This window comes from Tinamus guttatus, unplaced genomic scaffold (assembly GCF_059628265.1).
Source record: "Tinamus guttatus ecotype Peru unplaced genomic scaffold, ASM5962826v1 Tinamus_guttatus_pri_ptg000510l, whole genome shotgun sequence".
Taxonomy (NCBI): domain Eukaryota; kingdom Metazoa; phylum Chordata; class Aves; order Tinamiformes; family Tinamidae; genus Tinamus; species Tinamus guttatus.
Window position 1 is genome coordinate 3,252,645 of NW_028289044.1, and position 14,094 is coordinate 3,266,738.

The following is a 14,094-nucleotide window of genomic DNA, read 5'->3' on the forward strand; positions in this document are numbered from 1 at the left end:
GAGGAGCAGGGTGCTCTGGTGGGTGGCAGAGAACAAGATGCCGAGTGGGAGCTTGAGTTCCCTTTGGCTGCTCTTCATGCAAAGGGAAGTGGTGGACAAAAGGTGGAAGGGGCTAAGGATGAGTGAGCCCTAGAAAACGGACCTGTAAGTGGCACATAATTCTGCAGGCAAATGACAGAGCTACAGGCCCAAAATGGTGATTTGGGAAGTGCTAAAAAACACACCGAGACTGGCCAAGATTCTTCTAATCAACTTTGGGGTGGGTTTCAATTCACTTTGCAGTCTACTCTGCCTTCCACCACCCACCACACCAAGGCATACCAGTGTGACAGTTTCCAGAGCAAAGCCATTGTGCAGTATTAGGACAAAGTGGAATTAAATAAAGGCTTACCATCAGTTTTCCCAGGAACTTTTTCTTTCTCTAGCTTGAGTCTTTGTGATGATCACTAGGAAGTGCCATGTGCTGTTCTGTGTCTGCCCTGTGCAGTTCTGTCAGAAAATCAGTGGCCAGTCACACCTTGCCAAAGAGCCAAAATCTTCCAGATACCACTGGAAATGAGTAAGCTAACAAAATACTAGCAGCAGATAGCTAAAAAGGAATAGGAAAAGCATTACCAATGAAGAGAATATTCCTTAACTGGGGAACTGTGCCACTGTGTGGATCTTAAATGTGGTTTGCTTCTGCCGTGGTAAAATGAGACTTACTTCTGATTTTGCTGGAAGATAACACATGAGTCTCACTCTAAACCACAGACCCAGGAGCCTGAGATTGCAAGCGATCCTTAAAATCATAATGAATATTTAATTCAGCTCCACTACAAGTCTAAAATATTTTATATAAAAATAATAAAATAGTATTATTAAAATAATGAAATATTATTACTTTATATACAATTACATATATATAATATTTTGAACTTTCCTTTAATAGGGCTGGAATACATATTCCGAGACTCACTGGGTTTCCAGTAACTACATTCTTCAATCAAATTTAATGAAAAGTGTTGAAGAGCTAGAATTCCTGCAGTATTTGTTCTTTTGCATTTACTCTTGTGGATAAGCTAGATTTCAGTGCAGCAACACTGCGTAAAGAACCGGTGTATGTTCAGCAGTGCCTTTGGAACAAAGCAGGATGACGAGAAGAGATCTTGCTACAGCTTCTGCTGTTAACTTTCGGGGATTGCTGAGAAGAGATTGCTCATTAAAGAAGTGTTATAAAGCGCTCAGCTTTAGAAGCAGAGAATTCAGAAGCAGAAAGTGAAGGGTCAGCCATTCCCACTAGAAGAGGATCCATCCTCAACAGACGCAGCAGTTATGGCTGCATATTGCCATGGCTCCCTTCCCTGAAACACAGCAGGTCCAGGGAGGGAACCTGAGTAGTAGGGGGGAAACCAGGAGACGGGTCCAACAGGGGGGCCAGATGACAAACCGATCCCCAGAGCAGTCCCGCATCGCCCACGGGGAAGCAGCTGGAAGCTGCTTTCACTCATTCGTTCACTGGAGAGCAAGTGTATGTGGGCTGAGGAAGAACAGGGGCTCTGGGTTTGCATCAGCTGATGAGATAGACCTAAAATATCAGAATAAATTTTAATGGCTCCTTGAAGATAACCAAAACAGCAAATTTCCCACATTTTCACCTTTGCTTCAAGTACCTACCATGCTCTACATCACACCACATTGTAAATATTACTGAAAAGCAGAATCTAACTCATAAATTACCGGCATTCAGTGCCAGACAAGCTTGTACTAATGTTTATACAAGCAGATCACCTGGGAGAAATGTGTTCTACAAGTTGCAGGAAAAACTAAGAGACAATTAATGGGCATTGGCTGCGCTGCACATATTGTTCCCCTGTTGGTCGGGCCAAAGTTGACTGCCTGCCAACAGATATAGAAGTAATTGTCAAGAAGATTGAGAGTTACTTTTTCATTTGCACAGTTAAAGTAGAAAGGTTGAAAGAATTATGTGATTTGTTGAAGTTCTGTGCTAATAACTGATAGACCATAGCATCCTGCATCAGTGATCGGGAAGGTCTGTCACAGAACACGGACTTTGCATTTTTCTTGATGCTCAAGGCTATTCCTCATGGCAGTAAGCTGAAATGCTTGGCTATCGTGAGCAACTGCTTTTTATTTTAAACGTTCATCCAAAAAGCCATCCTTCCTGCTGTCACTAGGCACCAAGCAAACTGTGTTCTAACTCTACGAGTGGTGGAAAACAAAAAAAGAGCATTTTTTTAGCAAGCTGCACTTTAATGTTACAAAATCAAGGATGTGGTGTTTCAGCTTGTGGCAGAACTTGTGTTAGCTCCTGATTTGGCCTCTTTTTTATGTGAACATGGACAGCACTGTTTAAATGGCTGCATTAAACTGCAGCCAGACAATAAACAGCTCCACCATGCAAAAACAGAAAATAGGAGAGCAAACACTCTGTGTATGTCCAAGAAATTAGTGGAGATGATCAAGTAATGACTGAAGACTTTAGGGAATCCTATTAGGGGGTCCTAGCAACCCCTAACATTACATGGACATGACTGTGTTTATTACACAAACACAGAAAACAGAAGATGCAGCTATTACTTCGAAGGAGCGGCCTGATCTGGAAAGCCTGTGACCTTTCACGCTGCACCAAGTGTTGACAGCAGTTCAGGGCCAATCTGGAGACCCAGGGTGCCAATCTGCAGATGTAGCCAGAAGGTGCTGGATCAACTGGGGCTTCATAAGCTCTTCTCTTTGGTGGCTTTCTAATAAATGTCTAGGGCTCTGATGGGCCCCAAGGTAAACTCTGCTGCGCTAGTATGTGGGAGGTAATGAAATGCAATCATCCCATGAAGGTCAAAAGATGCCTCCTAAGCTACCTTGGAGGAAAATGACTGTATTTTCCCAACAGCTCCTTTCCAACTCAGTCCTGGCCAACACCACCGGCCTCTCCTCTCAGCACATTCTCCCGCTGAGGCCAGGAGGCACCATGAAGACAGTATCCGTGCTTTCCTTACGTCCAGCTAACACAGATTCCTGCGGGCTTTGGCTGGTTTGTAGTTGCACTGTGCTAGCTAATGTTTGTCTAGTGCTCTCACACTGTAAACTGTGACACAAGTGGCTTTTCAATCTTTGTTGGGCCAGTCTCTAGTCCCTGAATGAGCACACGGTTTATAAATGTAGCTCGGACGCAGTTTGGTGCTGTCCACACAGGTTTGTGAAAACATCTCATAAGCCATCTCAGCTGGAAATGGGCTTAACTGGGTCCTCTTGCAGAGGCGAACTCCTTTGTCTTGGCCAGTGTAAACAGGGCCTAAGCCCAGCAGAAATTAATTGGGCTAATTAAGAGGTAAACCTGGATTTGCAGGATGAATCTATATGGATTTGTATTCCCATAGCATGTTACTTGTCAGCAGTAGTGCCGTGCAGTTGTCACAGAAACACGCACTGCAGGCCAGAATCAATAGGCTGTAGCCGGCCAAAAATGCCAGACTCAGAAAGGATGGAAAACATGATATGTGAAACTGGGGGTGATAAGTGATGACGATGCTGAATAAACATGATAATGAATTTGGGGATATTTGAAGACACTTTTCAGTCCTGCACTCCATGGAAAGCAAATACGAAATTGCTAGTATAACCTCCCACAGTATTTTGATGAGATGTGTATGCTAGGGCTGCAATCTCTTGCTTTACAGGAAAATAAATCCTGGGCTTCAAGAGGCTTTTCATCATCCTTGGGTTTTTTGTTTGTTGTTGTTTTTCTGTTTTTCTGTTCTGTTATTCTGTTTTTCAATGGGTAATGAAATGTACCCATTTCATTAAAATGGGTAACAGAGGAAAAGAGAGATTCAAGCCTCAGATATAAAAAACAGTCGGACATAGAACAAGTTATGCATTTGCAGGCTAGAGCAGAGTAAAGACAATTCTGACTCCTGGCTCAAGGTGCTCAGTTCTTCCCCCAGAAATACCAGTGGTATGAGGAGAGGGAGAAAAAGTTTAATCCCTCACTAATACCTCACTGAAGAGAAAGCTTTCTGCCCAGCAATGCAAACATTGATTCCTAGTCCAGATCATCAGCTCTGACAACATCAGTCCATTTGGGTCCCATCTCCAGGGCCTCCCAAGAATGGCACCATCTGACTTCCCTCTTTAAGGAAGGGAAACCTTCTCACAGAAGGGACCCACTGGGGTCAACTGCTTGGGAAATAATTTTCCCAGCACAGCTGTCTTCCTTTTTGCACTGAAAAAGACAAGAACCTTAAGAGGTTCAGAAAACATGACCTATGAGGGGAAAAGCTGAAGGAATTGCGTTTGTTTAGTCTAGAAAAGAGAAGACTGAAAAGGCATATTATAATAATCTTGCAGTATTAAAAAGGGTGTTGGAGACAGAGATGATGAACTGCTCGCTGTGGCCATAGAAGGAAGGATGAAAAATCATCTGCTTAATCTGTAATAAAGGCTTCAGTCAGGTGCAAGGAAAGAGTTTTTATCAGTCTGAGAGTAGTAAGAGTGAAAGGAGGACTGGAGCTTCAAGGTATTGGGGGAAGACAGTGCAGATTTTAAGAACACACTACACATATAGATCTGCCCTGGGATCCTTCTGCAGTACAAGGTGGTTGGACACCTTCCAGCCCTATAGGTTTGTTACTGTGCTCTGATACACGTAAGTCTCACACTGAAGCCAATGGCTTTGTCAAATGACTGAGAGAAATTTCCAGCCACGAGTCTGGTAACTTCAAAACAGAAGACTTCACAGTACAATAGGACTCCAGTTATAACCAAAAATTTTCCTAACCTTGACTGTATAAAGGATAGCCATTAAAGTAAGTAGGAATTGGACGTGCTGCCACCTTGTCCTCAGAAGATATCCCACTTGCTGGATGACAACACAGAGAGAAGTCTCCTGAGCGTGCCTGGCTGAGAAAATACAATTCGTTGGCAGCAGCAGACCCAGAAAGACTGTGAGGTTGATTGCAATGCTGTAAATCCAGGTAACGCAGAAGAAATCAGCAGATTTATAACAGTATAACTGTGATCAGCATAAAACCCATTGTATTTTCACTTGGGAAACAGTAGCTAAGCATTCAGCAAAAGGCTCTGTTTTCTCCCCTGGAGCCTCTTGCATGGTTCTGTGACACATTGCTGGCCTTTTCCATGCTCAGATGTCACTATTTTTTTTTCCTCAAAGATTTCTGTCATGCTTTAGGATGCCAGGGGAAGGGCCAAGAGGGTAAACCATGCACCTGTTTAAGTGTTTTCAGAATTTTATTGCAATGTGTTCTTTCTCAAGCCCACTTGCGAAAAGGATGGCTTGCCAAAAACCTGGCAGTGCCAGTAAATCTAAAGCAGGGACCACGGAAAGAGGCTTTTTAAACAGAACCTGGAGGGGAGGCAATTACCCTGACCACTTGCTCATGTGCATTATTCTGCAAATATCCTTAAATTAAGGCTGCCTCCAAATCTGTTTTAATCTCTCTGCTGAACTGGTCCTATAGGACATGCGTGACCTCCTGCTTAGCAGAGACCCTTTCAACTCATTTGACTGCCTGCACCACAGAGTACTGCAGTTCTCTTGAACACTCCTCCAAAACAACTAAATGCAAGAGGCAGAAACACACGATACAAGACAAAAAGAACAGAATTACAGTTTCTTGGATCCTAGCATGTCCTTGCCCTCTTCCTTCGGTATTCTCCAAAGCCGACGTCAATGGGCTTTTATGAAAATGCTAGTGAAAAAGGGACTCCAGAACCCCAAGAACACTGCAGCTGGAGCAACCCTGGACTGCTAGAGTTGTACATCAACTACACCAGGTTGTGTTGTGCTGGGTCCACTTGTTTCAGAGTGGCTGAAGTTGGAAGAGACGTCGGGCCAGCATTGAGTCCAACCTCCCTGCTCAACCACGGCCACCTAGAGCACGTTGCCTATGACGTGGCCTAGAGCACATGACTGCGGCCAGATGGTTTTTGAACAGCTGCAAGGATGAAGGAGCCACAACCTCTCTGGGCAACCTGTTCCAGCGTTTTGTTACCCTTACAGTAAAGAAGTTTTTCTTTTGAATAATATAGTATTTTTCCTTTCCTTGTTTCCTGGATGAGAAGTTATTTTTTTAGCTGCCTCTGTTTTCCCTGCTCTTGCCCAAAATGAACAGTCAAAACCTCCTTTCAGTCTAACTCTGGCAAGCCAGGAGTTACAAGTCATCAACTGCATGTTGCCTCTACAGCCTTCCACATGGATAAACCGAGTAAAACCTGGTTTCCACAAGCCCAGCAGTTGCCCATACACACAAATGTTGCTTCCCCCAAAGCCCTAAAAACCTTGGGCAAGCAGAAGCTTTGCCCTTACTTCCAATATGAGTATTTCCCACTCCAGACACCACAAAAACATGGAGGACCTAGAAATTCCTGGAAAGAGACTGACTTGAAAATCCAAAGCTTTGTCACAGGTAACAAAAAACATCATTCTTTGTTTTTTTAACATCTTTCTCCTGCTTAAAGCTGAGGAGTGTGCTCCAGCTTCCTGCACGTGTTCAAACCAAACGTGTAACCTTCGAAGCCTGCAAAGAGTGGAGTTTCAGCTGTACTTAGGCCTCACTTAAAACTGTTCCTCTCAAGTCATGGTTTTTATCTCACCCATTTCAACATGCCAGAGGTAACAGTGGTAACTGAAGAGTTCTGGAAAATCCAGTAACAGGGTAGCTCAACCACTTGGAAGAAAACTTTATTTACCTGGGGGATACAGGATCTGCCATTCTCTTCCCTCCCAGTCCTCCACTGCTATTTCACTGTCCACCTTTTGCCCTTCCAACCCCTGCACAATCATTTTCCCACTTCACCTGCCCACAGGAGAGCCTCAGATTCCCTCATAATCCCTCTGGCAGAAGGATTGCCAAAACGCAGAAGGTGGTTGCTGGAACTGCAAGGAAGGCGAAACTCATGCGGACGCACCAATAACATTTTTAGTGTGTCAATAAGAATGATGAAACTGTTTTGGAGGAAATGTGATAATGTAACAACTCTACTAGGAAGCATTAAGTTTTTAATCTTACTGCTTAATGATATTTTAATTTAAAAAATATTTTAATCATATTAATTCAGAAAGATTTCTTCAGTTTCAAGGGAGACCCTCACCTATTCAAAAATACCAGTAATTTTTCATACATATCCTACTACCATCTTGGGATGGGTCAGTGGTGATACTGAAGTACATTTCTGGATGATTAATAACCTAACTAATGGTAGGTCATGTTTACCTATCACCAATTAGCTTATTAATCATCCAGAAATGTACTTCATGTATCATCACTGACCCATCACATGACAGTAAAAGGATCAGTAGAGGAAAGAGATGATAAAATGATGTTCTGCCTAAATGGTAGTGAATAGTAGATATAATATGTGGCTAATTTCTTTTCAGATTCATTATACTGAGACTCGATAATTCTGCAAGGTGCACAGCTTTTACAAAGAGACAGAATTCTGTATAGCTGTTATAAAAATAATCTATTCACAAAGGGCTGTGGTAACATGTGACACCTTGAAGTCCTGGAATCTCACAGGAAAGACACAGAGGAAACTTTTATAGACACTATGATCATTCCTAGATGGTGTCAGACTATGTTTGTGCAGTGATACCAAACAAGGAACTGAATTCTTTGCTTGTACTAAAGCAAGAAATAATGTGTTCTCAGAATTATTATCAAATCAACCTCAAACTTCTCCATATGTTTGTGCAGCCAAATACATATCCTTTAGGTATATACAGAAATACAGTATTCATGCTGGGAAAAGTTACGCAGGAGGGAATGTGTTCCAATTATGAAACTTCTCCTTAAACAAAGCACAGCATATAGCCCAGTTATGTAAAACACAACTTAGCCCTGTAAGTATCTTAACGAACAGTGGGCATGTAGGGTTAAATCATGCTCCAAGTAAATGAAAATTTGAACCTACATTTGAAGTGGTCTATCCTGGAAGGACCAAAGAGGAGAAATACTCCACAATCACTTAAATAACTCAAGTGTTTTTGTCAGGAAAACACCCTGGTGTCCCTCAGTCTTGCAGGGGTGAAAATATCATAGAACAAAGCTAGTGCTACTCAAACAATTTTCTTTAGACAAATAATAAATGTATTAAAAATGAATTTTAGAAGAAGTACTAAATTATTAATGAGTTTGAGTAAAGACTGGAAAAACAGCTTTGGCTGGAATAAAAATGCAATAATTCCTTTTTTGTTGTTGTTGTTGAAACTTTTCATTTAGAAAAAAGAAATGTTTGGTTTAAGAAATAGGAAAGTATCACATTTTAACATTTCCAAAAGGAAATCCATTGGCTCTGACTTTTAAACTTTTAAAAATTGACTTGTAACCTTGGGGGGACTGACAAAGGGGAATGGAGCTAAAGATGACTTGACTTGCATCCACCAGGAAAAGAATTGTGATCTGAACATACAGCCAGGGAGCATTAAGTTGAGATCTGCCCAGGAAAGGAGAAAATTTTGGCACTTATTTCGGCCAACAAGTCTTCAAAGTCCTTCTTTCAATATCCACACAAGCCTGAAGTTCCAGCCTGGACTGCAAATGCTCTTTAGACTTTGAATAGTCTCAGGAACTTAACAGAGATGACAAATGCTGTCCTAAAGGTTTTACAGACTCACACCTCAATCACACAATCTGTTATGTAGGAATGGGCCTTCCCACCCTCTTCAGAAGTAGGGTATATTTTTACAGTATGAAAAATAAAAGTAGCCTTAACAACTTTGCACCTATTGGTGAACACATGTAAAAAATTAGGATGTAGGAGTTCATATTAATTTATCATAGTTGGCTTTTTGATATCTGTGAATTCATATTTTCCCTAAGTATCCCGACTCCAAGTTACAGTTTCTTTTCACCAAATTATTCTGCAAACATCTTGCATTATGCACAGAAGCCAGGTGAGAGTGGTCCCACAGGATGCCACACAGACACTCAAGAGGATCCCGTGAGTAGGTTCAGGCCCAAACCTACGGCCTTGCTATACCTAATGCAAGCACAGTTAAAGGAGAAAGTTATAGGCTTTTTAGGGAATCTGCACCAAAATTTCTGACATTCTTTTATGTCTCTAATGCAAGCACAGTTAAATAACCATGGACTACAGCCACTGAACATTTCACTTGACTATCCAGGGGTGAATATTGCCATTTATTTGGGGACTTGTCAAAGTATTATTTTCATTACACTAATAAATACTGTAAAAGTCAAAATAAAAAATGTTATAAGTTCTGGAACATGTCTTATCTAAATCTGTATGATCTGGAAATATTTAGCAAGGGAGTTCAGTAATACAAAACAGAAACAGAAGGGGTCCTGGGTAAAGCCTTAGGGAAATGCCAAACTATTAATTACACATTAAGTGGATGGTTTTTATTTTTCTGTTGAAACAGCAACTATTTAAAGTCTACAATACAGTGTAACAAAAATTGTTCTCTGGTATAAGTTAGCATAGAAGTCCAAGGTATTTTGATCCCTAGAGTCAAAGTTCTTTAAGCAACGAAATAAATTTGTGCGTTTTTTTTAATTGGGAATTATGGGAGGCAAATTCTGATCAATTAGTACAGAATTTGATAAGCAGTAATGATAAATCAAAGCTATGCTCTGAAAATATTCTTGCAAATTTAACTGTATGCTTTTTCTCACATAAATGATTTTCCAACCTTGAATTTCACTACAAACAATTCAATAAGGTCTGAAGGACTGCTCCTGTGTAAAACTACCCCTAAACATAAATGTCAGCCCAAAAAAGCCCAACGAGCGTTGGCTGTTGGTGCTTGTGCTGTTGCCGTCCCTTCATATTAAAATAAATAATGAAAATTAACTATTGAAAAAATATGGCTGTTAGCCTGTTCACACTCGATACAAATCCAGGAGTCTCATCTTTGTGTGCGAAGCCCTTGCAGAAACGGCACCATTTAAATGTAGACATTTCAAGGATGGAGAAGAGCCTCTAATGAGGGCTACAGTGTGTGGCTCCATTCTGCAGGAAAGGTCACATTTTGGTCAGGACACTGGGGTAAATCCTTCCATAGGAGGTAAAGCACCACAGGATCTTTAATGTCTAGGCAGAGCAGACATGACCTCAGTTTTCTAAGGTTTCCTTAATTCCTCAACTCCCACCTGTGAAAGGTCACAGAACAGTTATTGAATTTGTGTTTTGCTTTGGATTTTTGGGACGACTGTTTTTTGGGTTTTAGGTTTTTATTTTTCACTTGCCCAACCTGTTTCCTCCCCCGGTTTGGCTGGGTCTCAGAACCATGAAGTCAGCTTCTGGTGAGCACCTTGGACGCGGTGGGGCAGAGGAGGCAATCCAGCACCTGCAGCCAGGCAGGAGACACCCTGCCATGAATCAGTGCTTACCTATGTCCTTGTCAGCCCCTGGCATCGCTCAAAGCCACAAAGACGCAATAAAATAAGCATGGATCTGTTTGGATGCTCTGGGGAGGGAACTAGAGAAGCCAAGTTCCCCACGTGCTGACCACGCAATCCCCCAGACCACAGCTCCTTTACGAAGCCCTCGGGCAGCATTTCTACACCCTTATCGCAGTTCAGTAACAAAGCTTATCTTCAGCCAACCTCCTTCTACAATATACGAACTAGAGCTGGGCAAGCTTCTTGTAGCAAACGTCTTATTTGGTGGATTAAGCCTTTTGTTCTCTTTGTGAATTATTATGGACAAACTCTGACTTTAATTCATTTGGTTGTTATTCACAATTGTTCAAATAACTGTGTCAGTCAACATACTTCAGCTGTTCAGATTGTTCCCAAGTGATTCACTTCAGTTATTTCCTTTGCTATTTGTTTCACGTTATTTACTATTCCAGGGCTATGTTTGGCTTCCCCACCCCGCCTGGTGACACCGCTACCTGCACCTCAGTGGCACAGCTCTGCAGAGCAGCAAGGGCAAGGAGACTTCAGGATGCCCTTTTCTCTTCCCGTTGTCCTCCAACACAATCTCCTTTCTCACAAACATCCATGTATACAATGATATAGGTATCTGTGATAAGCCCTGTTTTCCATGAATAGGCCCTGAATATAAGTAATCAGGTAGCCATGTGTTAACAGAAATCAGTAAAAGGTCTGTAAATACCAGCTCGTTGGACTGAGAGTTTTTTAGCCTGGTTTCCCAACGAGGTAAGAAACCAGCAGTGACATTCCGCACGTGTCTATACGGCTGCAACTGCATTTCTGACTCTATTCATTTCCCCCAAGTGTCACTTCAGCACTATCTAGACAGTGCTGGCAACCTGATGAATGACACTTCTCAATCACAGAATCCCATTTCTGTCAGACCTTCATTAGACATGTTTTTCTCTTCAGCCCATATTTTCTAGCGCAGTACAATGGCTTCATAGGATAGTTCTTTGGTAACCAGGAAGGGCACCACCAAACAGCAACCAAAAGGCGATTAAAATGCAATGATCCAGGCTGTGAGCTTGTCTGGACTTGTACACATCCAGCAGAGGATATTTCCTCCAAGGGTAGCTTGAAGCATGCTAGACATGACACAGGTTTAATTCAGGCACAGCTATAGGTCAGGGGAATGCTATAGGATTCCTCATGGAGTTACTCCAGATTTAAGCTGGTGTGGCTGTGATTAAGATACAATCCAGGCTACAAGATCTAACTGTAAGAATTTCTCTCCCTCTGATTTCCAGTGGCTGTAGAGTTCACTGCAAACACTTACCTTCTTCGCCATGAATTGTATATACACCACAAAAAGGTATCCCAGAGCATATGAATACAGTTAGTATTCAAGACCCTAGTGATGTCCTAAAGGAATTGTAGTAAATAATGGGAAACCCAGGACATACCAAGGAAAAAAAAAGGTAATAATCCACGATTCACATTTTCCATCAGAGCTAGGCAGAAAATACAGCCTTGCTGCAGGTGCAGCTTTACAGATACTGTCATCTCTTGCCTGGAAAAAAATCACAATTCATCATAATGATTATAAAAATGCATGACTTTATAAAACCCCACATTACCTTCATCAGGCAACTTGACTTTTGCTGATCTGCTTTTATTGACCAGTCTTGGTTTGCCCATACTAGATATAACATGGACATTCGTTAAGAGCAATTAAATAGAAGCAAAATAAAATAAGAACAACTATACAAAACTAATAATCTGACTTCAAAATCACACAGGAGCTTGGTGCTTAGGTGAGAAGCACAGACAACTAGTCACAGAATCACAGAACCACAGACTGCTTGAGGTTGGAAGGGACCTCTAGAGATCATCTAGTCCAACCCCTGCTCCAGCAGGGACACCCAGAGCACGTGGCACAGGGTGGCATCCAGACGGGTTTGAAGATCTCCAGAGAAGGAGACTCCACAACCTCTCTGGGCAGCCTGTGCCAGGGCTCTGTCACCCTCACAGGAAAGAAGTTCTTCCTCACACGGAGATGGAACTGCCTGTGCTTCCACTTGCACCCATTACCCCTTGTCCTGTCACTGGACACCACAGAGAAGAGTTTGGCCACATCTTCTTTACATTCTCCCCTCAGGTCTTTGTACCTATTGATCAGATCTCCTCTCAGTCTTCTTTTTTCTAGGCTAAACAGGCCCAGCTCACACACTTTGGTCTCCAGCACAGCCCACAGTAAAGTGGTCTTGTCCCACTATTTCTCTTGGAAGCAGACTTAACATTTACTGATTTTTTGCAATTTGAAACCTTTTGTTTTTTTTTTTTCTTTTCTAGCAATTCGTGTGTGACAATTTGAAACTTTTTTTTTCTTTTGGTGGGTTTTGTGGTAATCATAGCTTCTGCTAAAGTCATTAAACACAGGGCAAGGCCCCCCTTCCTTTCAGCAGTGTGCACCATGAAGAGGCCAGCCCATCTCGGCCACCCTCATTCCTCTCCTGTTCCCGCCTGCTGCCAGCAGCTTCTCCTGGCTCTGCCCTGCCCTGGGAGGAGCCTGAGCAGCGCAGACGGGTCCCCGTTTCGGGGTTCACTTCACCCACAGAAGACACAGAGAAGAAACAGAAACCTATCTCCAACCCACCCACAGCCAGGCCCCCTACATGCCAGAAACACCACAGGAGTTATGGAACTCAATCTGCATTTATCACATTCAGGATAAGGGCATTCATGGATAGGTTGGAGGGTGCAGGATGGAATTTAGCCACAATGTTTGAGACAAAGGAGGCTTTTTTGTACTTTTTTTCAGGAGTTATGGATCTTTGAGTGTTGGGCTCTGGACTTCCACAAGTCCAGAGCTTCTGGCTTCTGGACTTCTGACCCATTTGGAAGCCTATTTCTAGATCCCTGACTGCCTTAGATGCCAAGTTGCTCTGCATTGCTAAGACTCATCAGGCTGTGAGCAGAACTGCAGGCAACTGAGGAAAGCTAAGATTAAAAAATAGATTAGGTACCACTTGCACAATTCCCCAAACTCCTGTTTTCGTGCCCCTTCCTCAGTCTTAGATACTTAAATCCAAGTGGAATGTGGTCCCCATCTCCAAAAATCCTGATTTCTTTCTCCTGCTAAAAAACACTTGACACTTAGCTGAGTGAAGGTGATGAGCTCTGCCATGCTCATAGTAAGATAATTCATGTCAGTGCTCAAAAACAACCATTATTTAAAGACTGGGTGGAGCTGTTGAACTTTACCCAACAACAGGAAAATACGGACCGCCTCTCCCTAGCTCCCAGGGAGCTTGGGAGACCCGCCTGGTTTCCATACTTCATAGATTCATCATTGGGTTTCCTACTACAGAGACAGGCACTAGGTTTTCAATGCCCCTGACTGAGAAGAGATAAATTGAGAGTGGTTCTGTACAGGTTATTACGCTTATTCCTCTTCATGCTGCTTAATATGCTGAAATTTCAACTCCTGCTGACTTTATCCTGTAGATTTTTTTTTGATAATCCCAAAGAAGTCAAGAATAAAAAAAGGAAGCCCTTACAAAATCCATAATCTAGAGAAAATAAAACTATTACCAATAAGCAATGAAACAAGGGGGAAAAAATGTGAATTCCTTTGGACTCAGAATAGCCATGTAAAGAGTTTCAAAGCAAGAGCTTGCTCCTTCCCAGACAGAGCAATTACCAACACGTAAAACAAGCTTGCAAGGTG